The sequence below is a fragment of the Argiope bruennichi genome, chromosome 4 (genome assembly GCF_947563725.1).
Source record: "Argiope bruennichi chromosome 4, qqArgBrue1.1, whole genome shotgun sequence".
NCBI classification, from domain to species: domain Eukaryota; kingdom Metazoa; phylum Arthropoda; class Arachnida; order Araneae; family Araneidae; genus Argiope; species Argiope bruennichi.
Genome location: NC_079154.1, coordinates 94,596,307 through 94,618,978, shown reverse-complemented (window position 1 = coordinate 94,618,978; position 22,672 = coordinate 94,596,307). Strand labels below are relative to the sequence as shown.

Here is a 22,672-nt window from a genome sequence, read left to right as displayed (position 1 = left end):
TAGAAATTTCATTATTTGTTCATTAAGTGCAGACTCATATTATTATCACCCATTGTGCATAAATGATTGAATATATATTTATTTTTGACTGTTAAATATCACTCCAATTAACGATTCTTTTGATAATGATAATCTTGTTCTGATAATTCTTTCTGATGATTTCTTTCACGATACACTTAGAATTCCATAATCTAATAAAATCCCATTCATACAATTCAAATCAAATCAAGACACCACTAACTGTAAATTTGCCGAAATCTCTTCACTCTTTTTAAAATATAGAAATGCGAAAGAATACGTCCCTTGAGAAATGCCTTGAGGCAGTTCTGAGACTATCCAATACTCTCTACTTTTTAAAAAAAGTACTTTTTACGAAATTCTTTGGAGATGCATTTAATTCTCTTAAGAACTGAGGCCCTTTTCGAAATATGTCATCGTCAGTGGAAGAGGTTCTTTTGTTTCTTTGTGAAAGATACGGAAATAGAACTTTCTACTAAATGGAGGCTCTTTGTTATCTGAAACAGATTAATTACTTAAAAGAGGTGCGAACGCTTTCTTAATCGTATCGAAGCGATATATTTCTATTCGTGATAATCAGCAGCAAAAAGAAAAGACACATTTTGAATCAAAATAATTTCTATACTTCTAAGTCTCAGCCATTGACAGTAGTACTGAGTTGTTTACTTTTTCTCTCTTTCTTTCTAGAAATCAATAATGCACTCTAAAACTATTGAAAGTTCAAAAACTTTAAATACATCTCAAATTCCTGAAATATAATAAGTTTCAACATCAAAATTAATAAGTTTGTATTCGTTTGGAAATATATGACAAATAAATACTTAGATAAGTGACGATTAAGAGATCATCAATCAGTTATTAGGTGAAATTATATCATAAACCATCTGTTATAATTGTATTTATGGAATTATATAGATCATTTTGAAAGCTACCCATTCTTAATTTTTATCACTAGAATTTCTTGAAATTTTTGAACACAGTTATTATCAAACGATTCTATGAGAAAATTTAATTAGTATCTAAAGAAAAAAAAATTTCATATTATGTATATATATATATATATATATATATGTGTGTGTGTGTGTGTGTGTGCATTGACAATTAAAAAATAACTTTCCATTTTAAAAACTAAATGATTTCAATAAATTTCTAGGAACACGCTTTCTGTGCTATAAAATTCAAATTAACTAAAATGTTTAGCCAATTTTCAGGAGTAATATGGAACATATTGGAATAATAATTATAAAAAATCCACTTTGAGTCTTGTGCTATTTTTCTAAATATTCATTTTTGTATAATAAAGACAAATAAAATTATTTATGTATTATAATTACTCGTAAATTTTCCTCTATCACTAAAATACAAATTAGTTAGACTAACTTACCTTTTATAAATTTATGTGACTTTATGAATTAAATGTTCATTTGCTTCTTCTCATGATTTTACATTCTGTTTCCGTAGGAAGATCTATTGCATATAACTACATGGTCATGCGCCTTGCTTAAATGTCCCTTGATCGAATGCCATAATAATACAGATGCCTGCGTTTGTGGTGTACGAGATTTCAGTCTTCTTATAGTTTTCATCAATTTATTGAAAAGTAGTTCAAAATCACGAAGTTCGAGCAAACAGCTCTAAAACAGACATTTATCTAGCTAAATTACATTTGTAGTATTAAAATCTCAAGAAAAATTGCTTTTAAAGTTAACCTTTCCAGAGATTTTCAAAAGTTGATATATTTTCTAAAAGTTATAAATCTTTTCTTTTCAAGGAAATTTCTATCTATATTAATAATAAAGATAAATGAATGTGTATATTCGTGCCTTCTGTGTGTTAGGGTTCTTACAGGACAGGCCATTAGATCAACAGCTAAAAAATTCGCCAAAGATAGGCTTTGGAAAGTGAGAATGTATATTACAAAGGGTTTTTTGAAATTTCAAAATTTTAATTAATTAAAAAATAAGCAAATATTTGCCTCTTGCCTCAATAACTCCTGAAAACAATACAGCACATAAATGATTTTACATAATTTTTAACTTCAAAAAAATTACATTTTTTTTACCAAAACCAATTTAATAGCCATGCAGATTTTTTCTGATTTTTAAATATGTTTTTTACCTGATTTTTTAGCAACTTACTACATTGTTGCATTGCTATTACTGCAATTCTGTCCATTCTTTCGACAAAAGTTTAATCCTGAAACAATCTTCAATTTTTAAATGCTAAGGCGGAAAATTTATATTTAATATTTCATTGAATCAGATAAATAAGAAAGTCAAGTTACAATACCGCGAATATTAGAAGTTAAATAAATTGTTCAATTTCGTTTCTAAAACTTTAGTATCATGGGACTTGACTATATTATAAAACATATATAATATTATTAAAGTAATATGACTATAATTTTTATCACAATTTTATACTTAAAAATATTTTCGTAAGAAAATTATAAATATAAAATTTTGCATAACAAATTTAGTTTAAAGTAAACAGAACCAATATTCCAGGGGATTCGATTGGATTAAAGGTAACTTCTTCAAAATATAAGTCATGAAAAAAGTTATACATCATTTTTCTAGAAGAATTTCAATTTATTTTCTTGATTCATTTTCTGAGATAGTTTTTAGATTTTCTTCATGATAATTTCAGTTAATTTATGAGCCACATCATAGGAATAGGAATTATTAGACCAATATTTTATTGCACAACAAATTATTACACATTTTAAACAGCATAGACTGCAGGAAATTGTAATTTGGATTTCAATTATATATTTATAAAGTGGTAAACTAAAAAGTATTTATAATGAAAATTTGGAAGAAAAGTTACTGCTTACTTTAGTGAGTCATACAACACGAATGGCTTTTAATATCCGAATAGGGATCTGATATTTATAAGTTAAAATTGGAATACATTATTTCCTTGTTTTATTTTACTTAAAACTTAGATCAAATATTCTGAAGAGATTATTTGAAGCAACTAGTGATATTTCATACTTGGAATCAGAAATAGAATCTAATTATTCTGCAAAATCTCATCCCACTTTGCTATGGTAAATCTTATATTTTTTCTTACCATAATTGTTGTAATCACTCCTATTACTATCGGGTAATTGAAGAACCTGAATAAAAGGCTGGGATTGCTTGTATAAAAATAAATTTCAACATAATCTTTAGGTAGTAATTTCAGGTAATGTATTTTGAATGTTCTATATTTAAATGACAGCTATACATTTCTTGGAAATAAAGCAACCATTCAGAATTTTTTTAGCTTCGTTAAAGATTATATGGCAGTAATTATTAAAATACAAATAAAAAAATATTTTGGTTGCAAATGAAATAAGATATTTTTTTTTCCTATCAATTATTTTTTTCTTTCAATACAATTATGTATTAGGTTATTTTTAAAACATTTCTGATCGATGGAAATTAATTTTTTTAATTCGAAAAATCTGGCCAGGTTAAATTATCCAAAAACTTAACATATTACATGCTTGATTAGGAATATTAATTGAGTTTCATATAAATCATCTCTTGAACTGTTTTTACATCTCATGGGTCTTTATGTTAAGTGCTTAAAATTTAAAAAGTAAGTGATTTGATTAATAGTTTTTTGTAAATATCATGCTATTTCTTTTGTTTATTTCTGACCATTTTAACCTTTTCTAAGAACAGGCAAATATATACATGTTGAATGTATTTATTCTCAAATTTATCAATTTATAAAGCTCCGTGTAAAATTATTTTCCACCTTTTATTATAGTTGTTGTCTCTTAATTATGAATCCATTAATTATGTTTAAATTATGAAATATTATTATTATATGAGATAGCAACGTAGCATCATTTGACGCTGAAAGGAAGGAAACAAATTCTCGCCAAATTTTTAGAAGGGAGAGAAACCGAATTTTCTTGTCTTAAATCATGAAAAAACCGAGAGGATTTTAAAATTAATTTGTAATTAATGAAATTTATTAGCACTGATATCTATATAAAAACCTAAATGGACTTTTCTTTTTAAATCAGTCAAAATTTCAAAAATATTACAATATGTCATTGTTAAAATTTTTTTTCAAATGGTAAATAATAATAAATTAAAGATAATAATAATTTTTTATGTTAACTTTTAGAATTTTGAATAATTTTTTTAAAAAAATTAGTTGATGATCCCTAGTTAAAATTATCACTAAAACTATTAGTCATCTAAACATGACACGATATATGCTGCATAATTCGAAAGAGGCTATATAAGAAAAAATTCCCTGATAATTATTGTATATTATATGTAACTTTTAATAAAATATATACAAAATCAATTACTCAAAAATATAATTTGGTGATATAAATATTTGTTATGCCTAGTTTCTATTTGATTCCTCAGTAAGATTTATAACTTATAGAAAACTTTAACCTACTGAAAACTTGTCCAAAAGGGTTCATTTAATACAAGCTAGCCCAATGGAAAAGTATGTGATATTATTTGAGGTGGCCGACTGCGCTATCCGTTGGTAATTGAAAAAAATATATAAGACAAATATGAAAACTAGTGTGGTACAAAATAATTATATATAACTTTTCAGTCATAAAACCCAATCAATTCAACAAAAAACGCTAAAGAGAATTAAATGCTTGTGATAGAAAAAATATTTAATTTCATCGAAATATTCTGGCCCAGAGAATGTAAGAAAATTCAGTTAGTTATATTAAAGTCCAGTTTTAAAGCAACACTAGGGCTATTTTTGTGACGGATTTCGTGATTTACATCTGCGGCCAGATGACGAGGATGGCACTTGATCTGGCACCCACCTCTCCAAACTTATCCACGGTCAGATGACGAGGATGACACTTGATCTGGCACTCCCCTTTCCAAACTTCCGCACTATACCAGCGGGAGGACATTTGGTCCCAACGGATTTAATCAGCTTACATGACAATTTTTTGGTGGAATCGGGTCTCCAACTTTTGCCCTTCAGTTTCGAAGACGTACCTTATAAACAAATCACCGTTGCTTTTCGGAAGAAAGTTAGCAAAAATGAAACTGAAGTTAAAAGAAGTTTTCATATAAACTAAAACGTATTAAATTGGAAGAATTAATTTTCTTTTCTTACTTGTGCAATAAAATTTTTAACAGATATTATATATAAATATTAAAAATCTACAGAAAACAAAAATAGAAATATTTGGTAGTTATTATATGCAGTTTAGAACGAATAGACTTATTCAATAATAAAAAAAACATCCTTCGTTCATTTAATTTAAACTGTCAAATTTCGTTTTGCTTTTTTTATGTCATTCATATTTTTCTTTTTAGCACATTAATGAATAAATGTCTACTTTTTCATTCAAGAATTTTTTAACTTTTTTCTTTGCACACGATTTTCTTTCTTCTCAAATTAACTGATTCTTAACGTCATGATATGTATTTTCCAAACAAATACGAAGGTGTACCGATAAGTGCGCCCATAAATTTGTAAATAAAAATAAAAAAAGGCAATGTTTTACACTATGAAACGGAAATAAAAGTTTTATCGTCTTATTACCTTTTGCATAACTGCAAATCATGTCGAGGCACTTACCCCAATGATGGAAAAGTTTGAAGATCGCGATCTCATATAACACCGTCTGCCTATTCGTATCACACTACAAGAATTCGTTCAGTTTAGTTTAGTTATATTAACGCCCTATTTTAAAGCAACTCTAGGGATATTTTGGAACAGACCTCGTAATTTTGAACTTCTGTCAGATGACAAGGATGGCACCTGAGCTAGCACCCACCTCTACAAACTTCCACGCCTCAATAACGTTAGTACGTTTAGTCTCTACAGATTTAATGTGCACCAGACAAGCGTACATGACAGTTCTTCGATAGAATTGGTTCTCACATCTGAAAACCTCCTGTTCCGAAGTCAAGACCTTGCTATCAGGCCACTGCAGCTCTTTGCAAGGATTCAGTTGAGAAATTTTGGAGCACCCACTGTATTTTCTCGATTTATCAGTCTCAAATTTTCATCTGTTTAAATTCATGAAGTGATTCCTCATTGGTTAAAAATTTGACTTCTATAACGATCTCATAAGGATTGAGGGCGTTCTATGAGACCCAGTGCTGGAACAAAAATCTCAACTTTAATATTATGCCGGAAAATAATAAATTGGCAATACTTTCATTTCTGTTTCTAACTGTAATGTATTGCATTTTTTTTAGTGTGTACAATATTATGTGCATTACTTATTCATACCCTCTCTTATTTCTTAATTTTACAACTTAAATTTCTATATCTTTCTACCCTAAAGGCAATCTTAATTTTGTAAATAGCAAGCTGAAAATCATGTTTACTTGTTCCAGGAATGAAACTCAATCAGCTTTATAATTCACATGAATGAGCGCCGCCCACAAAAGTCGAAGGTAAACTTCAAATCTAAGTCTAATTTTAACCTAAAACTTGATCTAATCAAATCTAACAGTTAAGCTTAAAATGTTACTTAAATATGGATCTAATTTTAGCATGCTTCCTCTGTAGTAAGATATCAGTGTGGGAGTTCAGCTTACCTGAGCTTACCGCTGTCTAATTTTAGGTTAACCTGAATTTGTTATTTTTGTAATATTAGAACTTAAAAAATCTGATGCGGAAATATCAGCATGACTAGATTTATAAAGTATTAATAACAACTTAATTTAAATAATGAAGCCCACTAAAAGGTATTTTTGTGTGCTGCCAATAATACTAAACTATACTATACGAAATATACTAATGAAGGAGAAAAAGGAGAGAATATTGTAAGGGAAAATATTGAAGAAGATGAAGAAGAAAATATTGAGGAAGAGGAAGGAGAAAATATTGAAGAAGATGAAGAAGAAAATATTGAGGAAGAGGAAGGAGAAAATATTGAAGAAGAAAAAGGAGAAAATATTGTGAATGCTAAAAAATGTTTACCATGTTTCAGATATCTCCGAGTGAAAAAAAAAGTGAAGAAGTATGCTTTTTTTGCTGCCCATCTGTCCGTCTGTGAACGAGGGAATTCAAAAATACTTTGAGATAGATATCTGAAATTTGGTATCTGTTTTTCAAACCAAATTTGAAAATTTCTATTAATTTTTTAGTAAAAATCCTTTCAGAGGAAAGTTCTTCGAATGCAAGTTAAAAAGATAGTTAAAAAATAAAGAGATCTAGATGGAAACAATTTGGTACATGTATTTAACATTTAATACATAGATATGCATCAAATTTAAAAATATATTCATCAGGGATTTGACCATTTTAGGTCTGTGTTTTAGCATGCGTATCAACCCATAATTCAAAAGTCTAAGAACTTACGTAAATGAAATTTTAGACACAGATATAATATCTAAAGTATAGATTTTTTTTATCAAATTTTTAACCACATCTCTTAAAGGATTTATTATTCTTCAACCTATACTTTTATTAGCATTTAAATGAGATAAATAAAATGCGCAATGCTTTAATAAATATATGAAAAATGTTGTGTATTTAATTGTAGCTCTATTTCAAATTTTAATATCAGTCGTTAAGAAAAAACAGATGCTTAAATTATACATCCAGTATTCAGGTATTTGTACATAAAAAACATTTCAGTGATTAATCGCGAAGGACTATAGTCCGCCGATGGAGTGTGGGTAATAATACTCAAGCGCTTAATTAAAGGATATGCTAGATAATTTAGTGAAAACTATTCCCACTAGTTTTAGCTGATTTTGATTTAGCTGATTTGATGTGCAGATTTTAAATATGGAAACAGTTTTTCATCGTCAGTTGCCCTTTTGAGATTTAGTGCAGCTATATTATTAAATATTTAAATCATTAAAGAGCCGGCGTCCTGGCATAGAGCTAGCGCGCCTTCCCCGTGATCTGGGCGTCCTGGCTTCGAGTCCCGGTTCGGGCATGGTTCTTCTTTTTCTGTTCTATTTGTGAGATGTGTAAATGTGCCCCCCCCCCTCCTGTAAAAAGGGGTTGTGCAAGCGAAAGTGATGAGTGAGTAGCTAAGGCCCTGGTTGGCGCTACTAAAACAAGAGACGCTCCGTTGGCCGAAAATCGCTGATTTCGTCAACGAGCTTGTTCATGGCAAATGCCGTTAGAAACAACAACAACAATAAACATTAAAGAACAACTATTCCTCTAGCAGAAGTATCACAACAAAAGAGTAAAAGATAATTTCTAAAATAGGAAGATATTCAAAAAGTAGGAGCAGGTCTAAAATATTAATTTGTATTGAACGACGGTAGATAGAGACATATATAATATATCATTGGATAGAAGAAATGTCAGAGTTTTATTTAGTACATTGAGCAAGATCTCCATTTTTTATATTATAAGCATCAAATCGAAAGTCTATTTCTTGCCATGCATGAAGTAATATAGCCTTGATTTTTAACTAATTGCTGTAACATTTCGATCATACTGGTATTGAGTCTCAAGCATAAGTAGGATATGCATTTGTGTTTTACGAACCTCCAAAAGGACTTATTAAAAGCAATTTAGATTTGTTCAACATCAACTATCATGCAAAGATGACCATCACTTTTCTCTTTGTAGTAGCAATTATCTTCTACGGACTTGTTTCCTAACTGAATATATGCTTATGGAAGTGGTTCTTTTTTTGAATTTACAACTTAAAGTAATTTGTGCTACAATAATAGATTGATTTTTTGCGTAATGCAGTATACAAAATAGTCTTTTCTGAGTACAAACAATTTTTCGTCTACAAACAACAGTGTATTTTTCGCCGAGGTTATCCGTATACATAAAATAAAACTTATATAATATATTGCATTTGTCTTTAACAGTTGTCGCGCATCAGAAACAAATATTTTCACCTTTTGATCAGTCTACATTAAAATTTGTTCTCATACACACACAAAAATAAAATCCAGAAAAGGGTAGGGGAAAAAACAATATGACAGCAAAGTTTTGGACATGGGAAAGATTAAGTGTGCGAAAAATCAATGAGTAATTTCTGCAGATTTAAAAATATTTATCTATGCCCTTTACCGTCAACAGAAAAAATGATTCAAAACCGATAATTCAAGATTTTTAAAGATCGACATTTGATTCATATTTGTAATTAAGATGGGAATAATTTAAATACCAAATACGAATCTTCAGGACATTTATTCGTAAGTTATCAATGAGGGTTCTGTATTCATGTTTGAATAGGAATCACTAGCAATCATCGACTTCTGATTTAATGCAGATGAAATTTAATCATTTTTGCACGCATGCAGGAAATTTCCAGATTTGTTTTCTGTTTTGTTCTTAAAGGAATATACTTTGACAGACATCGCAGATACATGCAGTTCACATTGCTAATCACAAGAACATTTAGGAAAAACTATATGGAACTATTTATATCACTTTTTTTGTTTTGATGAATGGAGCTGGGTTGCCTTTTCGATTTTCCACCATAATCTGATCTGCCGTGTTTACCCTTTTTGAAAAAGCTGCTCAGGGGTCTCATGAGACTTTTATAGATGTTGAAAAAGGAATGGTTGTTTCTGAGGAAGGGAGCGTGGTCCAATCTCAATTTCATTTTTGAGCTGACGCATTAACATAGTAATTCTCTCTTTTGAACGATGAGAATTATAACAAGAAATTTCATTCTCAAGATGGACATTTTTTTATTGTCTGACAAAGATAGAGCCACATTTACTGGATTTTCTTTCCAATATATGTTTCGACAGCTATCTAAGGAAATCCACACTATGGAGTGAATTATTCTGATTCTTTCCACTTAGCCTTCTTTTGTAACTCATAAATAATATTTCGAATTCCATTTAGTTTTGATTTGACCATCATGTACATTTTTCTACTTTCTCAAGGCATACATTTTCCAATTAGCTAAATTTGTATATTTTTTTATTAACTCATATAATGCATGGAAGAACTCCATATCTGTTCATACGGATATTGTTTGGGTAAATTTTCATAAGAAATCAAAGCTTCACACAATTTAATAAATAAAGTGTTAAATAAATAAACAGACTATAAGAAATAAGTAAAGATAATATGTAACTATAGGAAAAGGCAAAGATATTTCGATGCAAGGTTACAATTTTTTTTTCAAGTAAAAAAAAATAATTCTGATATTTGAGAAATTATTGCAAAAGAAAGAAATCATAATCTTATTCATATGAATAAGATTATGCAATTCTTTAATTTAAGAATATGAAAATTCTTAATTTTTTTAGTATTCACGTTCTAAGGCCAAATAGATTCAGATTTTTTTTTGTTGTTGAAGAAATAAGTTAATACAATAAATAAATATTTATTATCTTCCGAAAAACATTTTATTTGTTATTTATTTAGATGAATGTATTTTTTTAATCAGAAAGCTGACTGAATTATTTGTAATTAGAAAGCCGAGCTATTTTTTAAATGATGCATTATATTTAAAATATTTTGTACTGAAAATATTTTAAATGTAGTTAATGTTTTAAGAAATGATGGTTTCGTATATGTAAATAATGTTTTTTGTCCTACTAATCTGTTTCTTACAGAAATAATAAATTATTAATATAGCATTTGAGCTATCGTTATAAGAATGAAGTTCAGAAAATATTCAAGATCTTAATGATAATTTAAACAATATGAAACTTCTAAGGCCTACTGTTTTAGCACGTTACTCGAAGTTTATATTATATAAAAATGGGCTTTAGAGTATTTCAGTAAATGTTTTGAGAATACTTATAGAATTTTAATTCATAAAATGGTATAAACTTATATAATATCCATGAGAATGTAATGATAAAGATGAAGAAATATTCATGTTTGTAAATATTGTTTAAATTGAAAGGTAATTGACAATTCTACATTTTTTCTTTTTCTTTCTTCTATATTTGAATTTACTGAAAAATTTTATTTTTCAAATTAAAGATAATTTTTTCAATTCTTTCTATTTTTGAAATAATTGAATCAAATCGTATGTTGAAATTTATAACTAAATGCCTACAACTAAGAAAGGCGAAATTTTTGCTACAAAATAACACATCCATTTAAATTATTCATAAAATGTTATTTGCACTGATTTTTTCTTGATAATTAAATATTATTGTAATAAAAGAAAAATTAAATTGAAATAATAAAAAGAAAAAAAAAACAATTATCAGAAAATAAGATAGGAAAAACGACACTGAAAATAAGTTTTTAAAGAAAACAACAAACTGATCAATTTCAAAAAAGAACAAATAATAAATATTTGGCAACAGAGATCTTGTGTGAGCTACTTAACTATTTGTTGAAGTGTACCTAAAATGACAATTGGGGGAGAGAAAACAACACTTCTGTGAAGCGGAAGTGTCAGACGATATGCCGATAACCGAAGAAATAATTTTGCGTAAGAAAAGACACGTTTATCCTAAAACACGTCTCAGTTAAGTGCTTTCGACTTAGAAATTCTAGATTTAGTATATCGATCAACAGTGAATATGATTTGCATACTAAACACAAAGACACTTCAGTGAATTTAAGTAGTTGGAGGTGAAGAAATTCAAATTTTAAGCTACTGCTTTAAACAGCTTCTCTTATTCAAATTGATTTTTATTTGAAGTTAACTGTTTCTCTTCTCAACAAACGGAAAGAAAAAGAAATCATTGAATTAAAAAAGGAAAGAGTGTTTTGAAGTATTGTTTGGCTTGCATTAGAATCTAGTTTTGCTTTGCTTTCTACTTCGGAATACGAAATGAAGTGGTTAACCAATTATTTTTACACAATCTCATATCAAAATTATTGTTTTCCATTAAGTATTAAATAGATATGTCTTTTTTATTAAAGTATCCGCTGTTTAAAAAATACATACATATATCAAGTGTTATTTCGATCATAATAAATGAATCAGTAATCTACTTCATGCAAACAATATAGAACTGTTATTTTTGGTTTCTGATTTTTCTCGTTTTTCATTATCTGTCTCAAAACTACACATTTATGAAATAGGATAAATATTACCTGAAATTCAATTCACTTACCCATGAAGTAAATATCGAAATCTTATTGAAAGTTTTATGGAATTTAGTCCTTGTATTCCTCTTGAGGGCACAGAAAGGTTATTTGATATAGATTGTTGGAATATGATTTTTTTATGTCCAATGAATTTATTAAAAGAATTTATTAAATTCAAAAATGTTTTCTTCCTAATAGTAATTTCTCCTTATATGCGTTAACAGGCCTTGAGAATTGAAATTTACTGTTTGAAAAGGCGATTTATATATGTAATATATATATTTTTTATTTTAAAAATATGTTTGACATTTCTGAGTACTATGAGAAAATATTAAATGCTAAATATCATGCAACACAATAATTCTTATGCTGCATTAATTCAGCTCTTAAAAGAATTGGCAAAAAAATATATATATATTTTATTAAAATAAATTCAAAATAGTTTTCAATTTGGAAAAAAATCCATGAGATTCCTGTTTTCAATACGCATTTGAGTAACAATATTAAGAAATTTCAATTCGTTCATTGTCATATCAGAACTAACTAAGCGCAGTTAAGTGATTTTGATAATTATATCATACTAGCCTCCTTTGGTGACCAGCTATCCATGATATTAGAAACATTAATTCGTAAGCTTCTTGTAACAAACAGAGTTATTAATTTGAAAAATTGATCCAGATGTTGAAGCTAGGGTTGTATTAAAATTTATTTCAGACATGTATAAAAGGAATTGAGGGAGGGGAAAGGAAATAATCACTAATCTCTTTTCTAAATTTCACGAGCTTTCAAATACAATACAAATTTACAAAATCGGTGCTATCATTGCAACTGTAGGAATAGTGTTTGTTGTGCTTATTTCCAACTATGATTTCATATTTAAACAGAATTTTAAAGATTTTTTCTACTAAATAGAGAATTGTATGGCATATTTAAGGAGATACTGAATGGCATATTTAAGGAAACCCGAGCTTTAATATAAAATTATAATAGGCGAAATCTGCTCTGTGGTTATCTATCGTATTTTCTTGATTCTTCTAATAATTTTAATTATATACATAATCTAACAAAGTGTTTTCAAAAATATAGAGCAAAAATCACTAAATTTAAATAAAAATTGTCTAAAATTTTCTTTTATACGAATATTTGCCACAATGAAATGAACGAATTTTCTTCCTATGTATATTTTTGTTTAATATTTCTATACAAAATAAGCTGAAAATTATTGCTATCTCGATGTAAAAAGAATACTTCTTTTAAGCATGAAATGTTGAAATCCTTCATTATATTTTCCGTTAAATGAATGGCCTTTGATGTTTCTTCTACTTTAATAAATGAAGAACTTGAATAAACATAACATTTGCTTAACATTGCTAACATAACTTAAACATAACATTGCTAACATTTGTTTCTATTGTAAAAATAAAGCTTCCACAATTTAGAAATAGAACATGGAAAAAAAAATTAAAAAATTAACACCTTACACTAAAATAAAAATTTTTCTGTAAGCAAATTTATGAAATCTAGAAAAATATATTTTTAACCAGAATGCAGAAATTTCTGTAGAAATTATTTTAACATCTTACTAATTAGGAGAGTTAATGTTGTTTTTGTTTGACGTATTTAATGATTTCATATGAAAAATGTTTCATAAATTTTCCTGCTAAATTATACAGGGTGTTTTTTTCTTAACTGACGGTACTCAGGGACCTCTGTAGCGTGACCTATCAGCCGCAAAGCCATCAAATTTTGTACGGGGACTATGAACGACATGGGAAAAAGGAATACGTGAAAAAAAATTAGTTCCAAAAGTTGCCGATAGGGGGAAAATGTGGCGCTTTATACTTTAAGACAGCTAAAATTTTGCATAAAATACGGGGGAAAATTGCAAAATGCAAAATCCCGATTACGTAGTCGACACCAGCGCCAGTATTTTGAGTTATAAAAAAGAAGCGGGGCACTGAAAATCATTTCACGTATCAGTTGATTTGTAAAATGCGTCTCACTTTAACACAGCGTGCATTACTTGTGAAGCTCCTTTATCTTAATCAATCCAATGCAGCGGCCGCTCTTCGCGAATTTAGAAGTTGAAACAATTTACGTAAATGACCTCTACCAATTAATGTAGTGAAAGCAATGATTAAAAAATTGAAAAAAAAAAATAGGTTCTCTCTCAACTCGGCCTGGTAGAGGACGGAAACCGGTATCGGAGGATACGATCACAGATGTTGCGACTGCAATCTTTGAAAGATATGGACGAGCACTGCTGGTAATAGCAGCACACTTGGAGTTGCCCGAGAACTGGATGTTAGTGCTTCAACAGTATGGAAAGTTTTAAGAAATTTTTTTCAATTTTATCCATATAAAATTAGCATTTTGCATGAATTAAAACCTACAGATTATGATCTTCGATTAACCCTTGCTTTGACATTTCTTGCCAGGATGGATGTCGACGGGGCTTGGCCTTGGACAATTCTCCGGAGTGATAAGGTCCACTTTTATTTGAATGATACTGTTTACACTCAAAATTCTAAAATTTGGGCATCTGAACAAGCCCATGCATTTCAAGAAATCACACTCCATTTTTAAAAAGTAACTGTTTCGTGTGGTTGCACAGCAGATTTTATCATCGAATCATACCTTTTTGAGACTATTACCCGAGCAGGATCGCAGATCAGTTCCATAAAACGCTGAAAGACATCATGATATGCTGACTAGTTTGTTAACCCACAACTTCAGCAAAGGCAATGCTTAAATAAAATTGTCTTTATGCAGGGTGTAGCACTACCACATATCGGTACATTCGTACAGCAACTGTTGTGACATCACTTTACAGAAGAAAGAGTCATTAGTCGCTGTTTTCGTGTTGCATGGTCACCTCGCTCCCTGGATCTAATCCGACGTGACTTTTTTTCTGTGGGGCTATTTGAAATCGAAGGTTTATCTTGGTGGAGTCTCGAATTTATCAGTTCTAAGGAAAACATAACACGAACTGTTATAAACATGCCTCCTGAAATGTTGCATTCAGCTGTAGAGAGTACGGTGTACAGAATGCAATGCTTAGTCGAAGAAAATGGAAGTCATATTGAAAATAGCCTAAAATAGCCTTCCCCGGGAAAACGATTACACTGAATAAAAACAAAAGAATAAAAAGGAAGTCGAATAGAATCTCCTCTTTTGTTTTTTTTTAAATTTGTAACCATTTATAGAAGTCATATTTCGAATAAAGCGCATTTGTGAAAAATTAATTCTTTGTTATTCAATTATCTGTTTGGATTTTTAAAATTTTATCGTGCAATTAAACTTTTAAAATTTAGATAAAAAACGCACCTTTTTCCCTATCGGCAATTTTTCCGATTTTTTTTTTTTTTTGCTGATTCTTTTTTCCCATGTCATCAATAGTCGCCGTACAAAATTTAGTGGCTTTGCGGCTGATAGTTCAAGCTACAGAACTCTGTCAGTACCGTCAATTAAATAAAAACAGCCTGTGTTTAACAAAATACTGCTGAAACCCTACAAACATTCCATAGTATATTAAACAAAATTTTATAGTAAATGTATATTTTTTATTAAAAACTTCAAAGTACATTAAATAGTTGTTTTGATGATGAGTTCTTTTATGGAACATTGTAAATAGTCGAATTAATTCTAAACTTAAACTCTTTCTTCTATGATTTTACAGCCATAAATTTGTTTTGTATTGTTGAATTAGTATTAAATTATTAAGAAAGGTAATTGGGAGCGATATTTACAATAAGCATTAATGAGCCTTAATTATGTGGGAAATATGCGCCTCGTTAAAGCACTACAAAGAAAGATGAACAATATGTGTCCATTTCTTAGTACTTTTTTCTAATGTTTGTTTTTTAAGTTATGTTAAAATATGAAAATAAACTTTCAAAACTATCATTATTCATTGATTAAATCGATTATAAGCGAAGTGAATTGTTTTATCATGTACTTAGACTTGCAGTGTATTGCTCACGATTAAGAATCAAGTTATATTTCCAGTCTTTTTCCCGAGAAATTCCGTTTCTTTCCCTAATTTCACTTCAATTGCCAATTTGGGTGGAAAAGAAAAGGACGTTAAATCGTAAATTATTTTATAATCGTCTGCTGTTGTATCTTTGCACCATATATTAAGAAAGTAATAATGTTCAGCTTATAAAAAAGCCATACTTAATTATTTATAATAAATACTGTTATTTAAACTTATATAACTGATTAGAGTAGTAATAATAGAATTTCAAATCAAATTTATTTCCATATTATATTAGTTCTGACTAGTTAAGTTAAGAATATTAAAGATGTGATTAAATTATTTTTGATTATTTACAATTTAAAAGCACACTAAGATGCCTGAAATATTTCAATTATCATAGGTAAAATATTATCTAAAACAATAATTTTCGAAAAAAAAATTCAAATGATATTATATTAGTTCTGAATCCTTAAATTAGAAATTTTGGAGATGTGATGTAATTATTTTGGTTATTTATCATTTAAAAGCAAACTAAAATGCCTGAAATATTTCAAATATTATAAGTAAAATAAAATATGAAATATTAATTTTCGGAAGAAAAAGAATCCAGATGATATTATATCAGTTCAAATTGCTGAAATTAGAAATCTTGGAGATGCGATGTAATTATTTTTAGTTATTTCTTATCAATACTATCATTATTTTTTACAGACTCATTAAAAAAATTCAGAAATTCAAAAAAAAAAATGCAGTTAAGAAAATACGAAAAATAAAATCCATTGTTCAAAAACAAAGAAACTTCAAAACCGAAATAAAATTCACTGATTATGGCTGACATTTCTCATTATGATAACTCGATTTGAATGCAAATTAATTGATTTAGTTATATTTTGAAAACAAAAACAAACTATTTCAAAAATAATTTTTTTTCAGACCAAACTAAGAAGAACTAAATAAAATAAGTGCTATATTGTGTTAAACAAAATGATGATTTTTACGATAAAAAAGATATCTTATTATCTAACATTCAAATACAAAAAAAAGAACAATAATTGAGAAACAAGTTCGTTCTGTTGTTTGACTTATTCATTTGAAATCCAAAGAGGATGTTTGCACTTAAAAGGATTACAATAAATATGAAATCTTAACATAATTATTTCTGTCTAAGTATAATCCTTTAATTGAAAATCTTTCAATTACTTTTTATTAATTAATAAATGAGAGTTTGATATTAATAACAGGAATGTTTATCGGATGTGTCTAGAGAGATAAAAAAAATAGAGAACAATTATGAGAAAACATACACTTTTTTATTTCGTTTCAGTAAATTAAAAAACAGATATTGCTTTTAACGAAGCAAATGTTATTTTTTTTCTTTCTATTGTTATATTAACAGTGGAAACTGGAATAATTCTCTAACCGGCGAGACATTTTAATAGCTGTGCGACATTTTTTGTCGTTATCCTTGCGGATTTCTTGTTGCCATCAAGTAGGATTAAATTGATAAGTTTTTGAATAAATAACTTTTTAATACTCTTGGGTTCACCTTTTCATTAAATATTATGAGGTGACGCTCTTAGATTTGATAGTCAAACAGTAGGCTTAAAGCATTAATATAGCTAATTAAGTTTTAGTTGAAAAGCGAGAGGGATTTTAATCGCAAGTGAAATTAATTATTTGGATGCTTTCTACAGGAAAGTAAATCCGCTACATTTTTAGAAACGTTTTTTTATTTATTTTCATTAAAAAATCGTCATTTTAATTAATAATTTCACTTAAGAGATCATTTTTATAAATTGAATGATGTTCTTAAATAACACAATGTATTGTAATAAAGTCTTTTTTCAATTGCAATATTTTACCAACAACTTTAATCCAATTTAAATACATACAGCGCTAAAACACTTAATTTTTTTATAGAATGGGAAAAAAAGTAATATAAAGTTACAAGCAGGAATTATTTTTCTCTTCATATCATATCTGAACAAATTTTTTTAAATGTTTGTTAGATATTTGTGTAAGATAATTAAATTTGATTTGGATACATAATCTATTTTGTCTATTGTGCATAGTATTTCCCAGAGGAGTTTTCATAATTTCAAATTTTTTTATAAAGGCAATATAATTAGATTATATTCGTAAAAAATACTTTTAAGCAATATCTTTATATAAACTAAGCTTAAAACATTTGTGCTAAGCCTTTGCGGAAATGTTTTTCAATACAAGTTGGAATCTACTAAATGCATAAAGTTTTATTCGGGAAAAATATTTTAAAATTAACAATTAAAGTTCTAGGAATATTAAATCTCAAAAATGAATGGGAACTTTTTACAGAACATTTTTCTTTTTTAAAACTGCTAAAAGAAAGTTGTGAGAGAAAATTAGATAGAGAAATTCACATATACTTTCATCTTTATTAGTAGTAGAAATGGAGATAAGAAGGAATTACGTAAGAATGAAGTCAATTTTTAACTTTCGTTTCATGAATTATACTTACAACCAGTGGGAATATTAATTCTGCGACTTTTTCTTATAATCAGACATTTTAACATTTTTTTTATTTCTCTTCTCTAAATTCTCTAAATGTACAGAAGAAGTGAAATTTGATAAGGGAAGAGTTCATGATATAAAAAGCGCCAACAGTTTACATGCTTAAGTTCAACTCTTCTCGACCTCTGCGTATAGTGACGACACATGACACCTTTCGTGCTTCATAATATAAATGAGGAAAATTATAAATGATTCGTGGACCTGTTCCGTTTCATCGAATAGATCAATAAGTTGACACATATTTATTATTTTGGCAACATGAATCTAAAACCAACATCTAATTAGATGCAATGTTGAGTTATTAGTTCACATATACAGGCAAAACAGAAGGCCCCTTCCTTTGATAGATTTCATCAAAAACTTTCATATACTTTCATCGCTCTGATGATAAATGTTGTCCATGACAACTTTTAGCATAGTTAGTTCACAATCAACTGTCGAAAATGTGGCTCAAATACGATACCAGGTTTTTCCTTTAAAAATAATTTAATAACAATAAAATAAAACATAGATCACTTTGAAAGTAAATTAAGTCGTATAACCGACTCTCTAACCCGCCACGAAAGCACACGGAAAAAAATACTGAATGACCGGACAGCCGTTACAGCAACACTGTGGTTGAGTTCTAAGGACCATCACAGGCCACGGTACAAAACTTCCCTAAGGAAGTAAGTCCCGTCATCGATGAAAGGAGCCAGCCCCCCACCTTTGTTGTATACCCTCCAAGGTGGTGAGAACCAATCACCATGCCGAAAGCTTCTTATCCTCATTTTGAGGTGCCCCTCCACCCCCCGGGGGTATAAAAGAAAAGAAAAGAAAAACAATAAGTATATTAACTAATATATATAGTTTGTTACCTCAAAACAACCTCGATCTTGTAAGCGTTTTTCCTTTTTCCACAAAAGCAGCCTCTATAAATCTTTATTTCGTCTGAATTGTTGTCAGTTGCAGTATGAAACACGTGCAGTTCGGGTTCGAATCGCTTGAGATCATGGCTGGAATAACTGAAAAACAGAGACACTATGCACTGCGGATTCAAAATCCAGTTTAGTTAAAAAAATTTCAAAATTTCCAACAATAAATATGTAATATATTTTCATTCGCATAGCTTCTTGCATATCGTGTTCCCAAGAATACATACAAACGGTATTCTACCCAAGAATACATACAAACTGTAAATACATTCAACGGTATTTTAGTCCGAATTTTAATAGAAATCTACAAATTAAATTTTAAGATTATATATCAAACTTCATCGCTCACCTTCAGCACCTTTTCGAGGTATCATGATCAATGGACAGATATAAAAACAACATACCCCCCCCACCACCACCAAAAAAAGAAGGGAGAACTAAGGGAGAACTAAAATGTAGAAATTTATGATAATATCGGTGGTCTGATTCTTTAACACATAAAATACGTTCTCTTTGTGCACTTAGAATTCGAGAAAGTAAAAATATTTGGGAAATTTAAATTGCTATCAAGATTAATCGTAGAATTCAGTACAAGGAGCTAAACTTGAACTTTCGTTTTACGCCTACAATTCTTTTTTCAGATTTAAATTTAAGGAATGCCTGGGAACATGAAAATTCATTTTGAGCTTCGAAAAAATTAAAAACGAATAAAAGCCTACAATATTATAACGAAACCTTTCCTATGTTTGGTATCCCAGTTACCAAGATTATATTTTGGAAAAGGCACGGTCCCATTTGACTATTGATGCACTAGCTTGAAGTTATGTAGGATTATTTCTATATGTGTGTTATTTTGAATCTCATTAAGTTGGTAAACATGCATCTTCAATGGAAACTAAAAAAAAAAATATTAAAATTTTGAGGCCGATAAATTTTTTTAAATGCATTTGTATAGTAAACATTTTATAATACATCAAAATTTCACATTAAAGTGTCATATAATAGTTAGATAAAACGTTTCGAAATTGAAACGTTGATTGAAAATTTGAAAATAAAATCCTTCCAATGAGCAATATAATGATAGAAATATTAAAAAAAGACGATGAGAAACAGCGCATCTGGGAATTATTTGACTTATTTTTTTTTAATATTTATTTATAATATATATAGATTTGTCTTTATATAATATTGAAAACTATAAAACATTTAATAAATAAAAAAAAATGAGTCGTTTTGCATAATTCCTCTTTTTTTCATAATATTTTTAAGAAATTTATTTTTAATTGTAAATTAATTTTAAAAATAGCTTGAAGAGAATTTTTTGTATTTATTTTGTATTAAAGATATATTGAGCTCTTAAAAATATTATAAGAAACCCCCTCTAAGTATCTCTTTTAAAGCTGGAAATATAATTAGATCTAAAATTTAGATCTTTCATTTATTTCAAATTTATTGATGTATTAAATTTCTTAATTCATTTTTTTTCTAAAATGATCCTTACAAATAAAGCGGTTGATTCAACACATGAGATTATTATAGGAAGAAATTTTTTTCTATCCGAAATTTTTTAATGCTTGGAAAAAATAAATGGATGGTTAAAGTAGTCAAAATTTTCTGAATTTCTGAAATATTGAAAACAAATAAATTATACCTTATAAAGAAAAATTCAAAGTTGTGTTGTTAAGAATATAACATCATGTCTACAAAGCAGAAAAATGCTTTCATATCAATTTTGTAACCAATAGCATCACATCGAATTGGTAAAATTTATTTGCCCTCGATCTAAGGGAATATTCAAAAAAATGCTGTGTTTTTTCAAAAATGCACACTATTTAGCAAATATATTAATGATCAACTGAATGACAAATAGATTATTATAATAAGGAATTCATTTGCAAAAGAAACGCTCTGTTTATTTTAAAATCTATTCCAAATGCAAATGAATGACTCATGGATCTAACATCGTCAACAAATATTCAAATCTTGTTCAGTGGTTTGAAAAAAATCTTAATTTCAAGTCAGTTTTATTAAATATTAAACTTGATACTTAATTTTCACATTTTTTGCCCATAATTTCCGAAAAAAATTGAAGAATATTCACAATTCTACTATAAAGCATCGTATCATGACAATATTTCAGTTTTTATTCGTATGTTTCAAATTTACTTTTAAAATTTGCTCTCAACTATATAATAAAGACAACGAGTACCCATTAACCCTTAACTAGAGAGGTGAAATTTTAGGACTTAACTGGGAAAGTGCGGTCTACGAGACCGCATTTCATTTACACTCAAATTAAATTTTCTAATGAAGGTATTAGTATGAAAAATTGCCAATATATTTTGCAGATATTTTTCTTGATATATAGATATGTTTTAGAAATTTTTCGAAATATATTATCATTGAAAGAAGTAAATGCGCTGGAACATACATTTTCTTTTCAAATTACATGTTACAATAAATAATATTCCTGAAAAAGCATATTACTTTTTACTTTTTAAATCATATTTATTTCGACAGTATATGAAGGTATATAGAAGACAATATAATGTAAAATTCAACAATGATATGAAAAAAAAAAAATGACAATGGGTAAAATTGGCCCTTTTTTTTATTGGCTTGTGAGACTTTCATAGCACGGTTTTCTAGAGCATTTTAAACATACAGGTTAAGAACTAGTATAAAAATCAACCTATAAATTCTGTATATATATATATCTTGGTATACTAATATATTTTATAAATTCTTCAAAATACATTATCACTTGGAAAATTACTTATGTTTGAACATACATATCAAAATCGGTTGAATGCGAGCTTTCATCGAAAAACTCTTCTGTACAATTATTCTTATGACTAAAATCCCTTTCTGCTTCATTTAAAAGTGTCTGGAGCACTGCTTCATAATATGATAAGTAAACTGGATGATATTTCGGGGCCCAAGTTTTAGCGCCATCTGCTAAGCCTTGTTTATCACTGGGACACTAACAGGGAGATGCGGTCTTAGAGACCGCGCTCGAAGAAATAACTGAATTATTTTAAAAAGCACCTGCTGAAATCAGTTGAAAAAGTGCGCGTGTGTTGAAGGTCACAAAACAGGAAGCTACAGGGTCAATCCACTCACCTGAGCTAAAAATAGAATAGGGATGACAGAAAATCCATCGCTAGCGGTCTCACAGACCGTACGTCCCCAGTTAAGGGTAAAATGTATCCAGTAAAGCTATAGCTGTATCACACATGTGTATAAATCAAACATCAAAAAC

At 28.6% G+C, this 22,672-nt stretch overlaps 1 long non-coding RNA gene across 1 annotated transcript in view; it reads right to left on the bottom strand.

The window, feature by feature from the left end:
* Window positions 1-22,672, bottom strand: part of LOC129966869 (uncharacterized) — a 296,579-nt gene that overhangs the window by 26,936 nt on the left and 246,971 nt on the right. The window contains exon 5 of the long non-coding RNA XR_008784304.1: window positions 19,354-19,500. This is a non-coding gene — a long non-coding RNA (uncharacterized LOC129966869). The remainder of the gene's footprint in view (window positions 1-19,353; window positions 19,501-22,672) is intronic.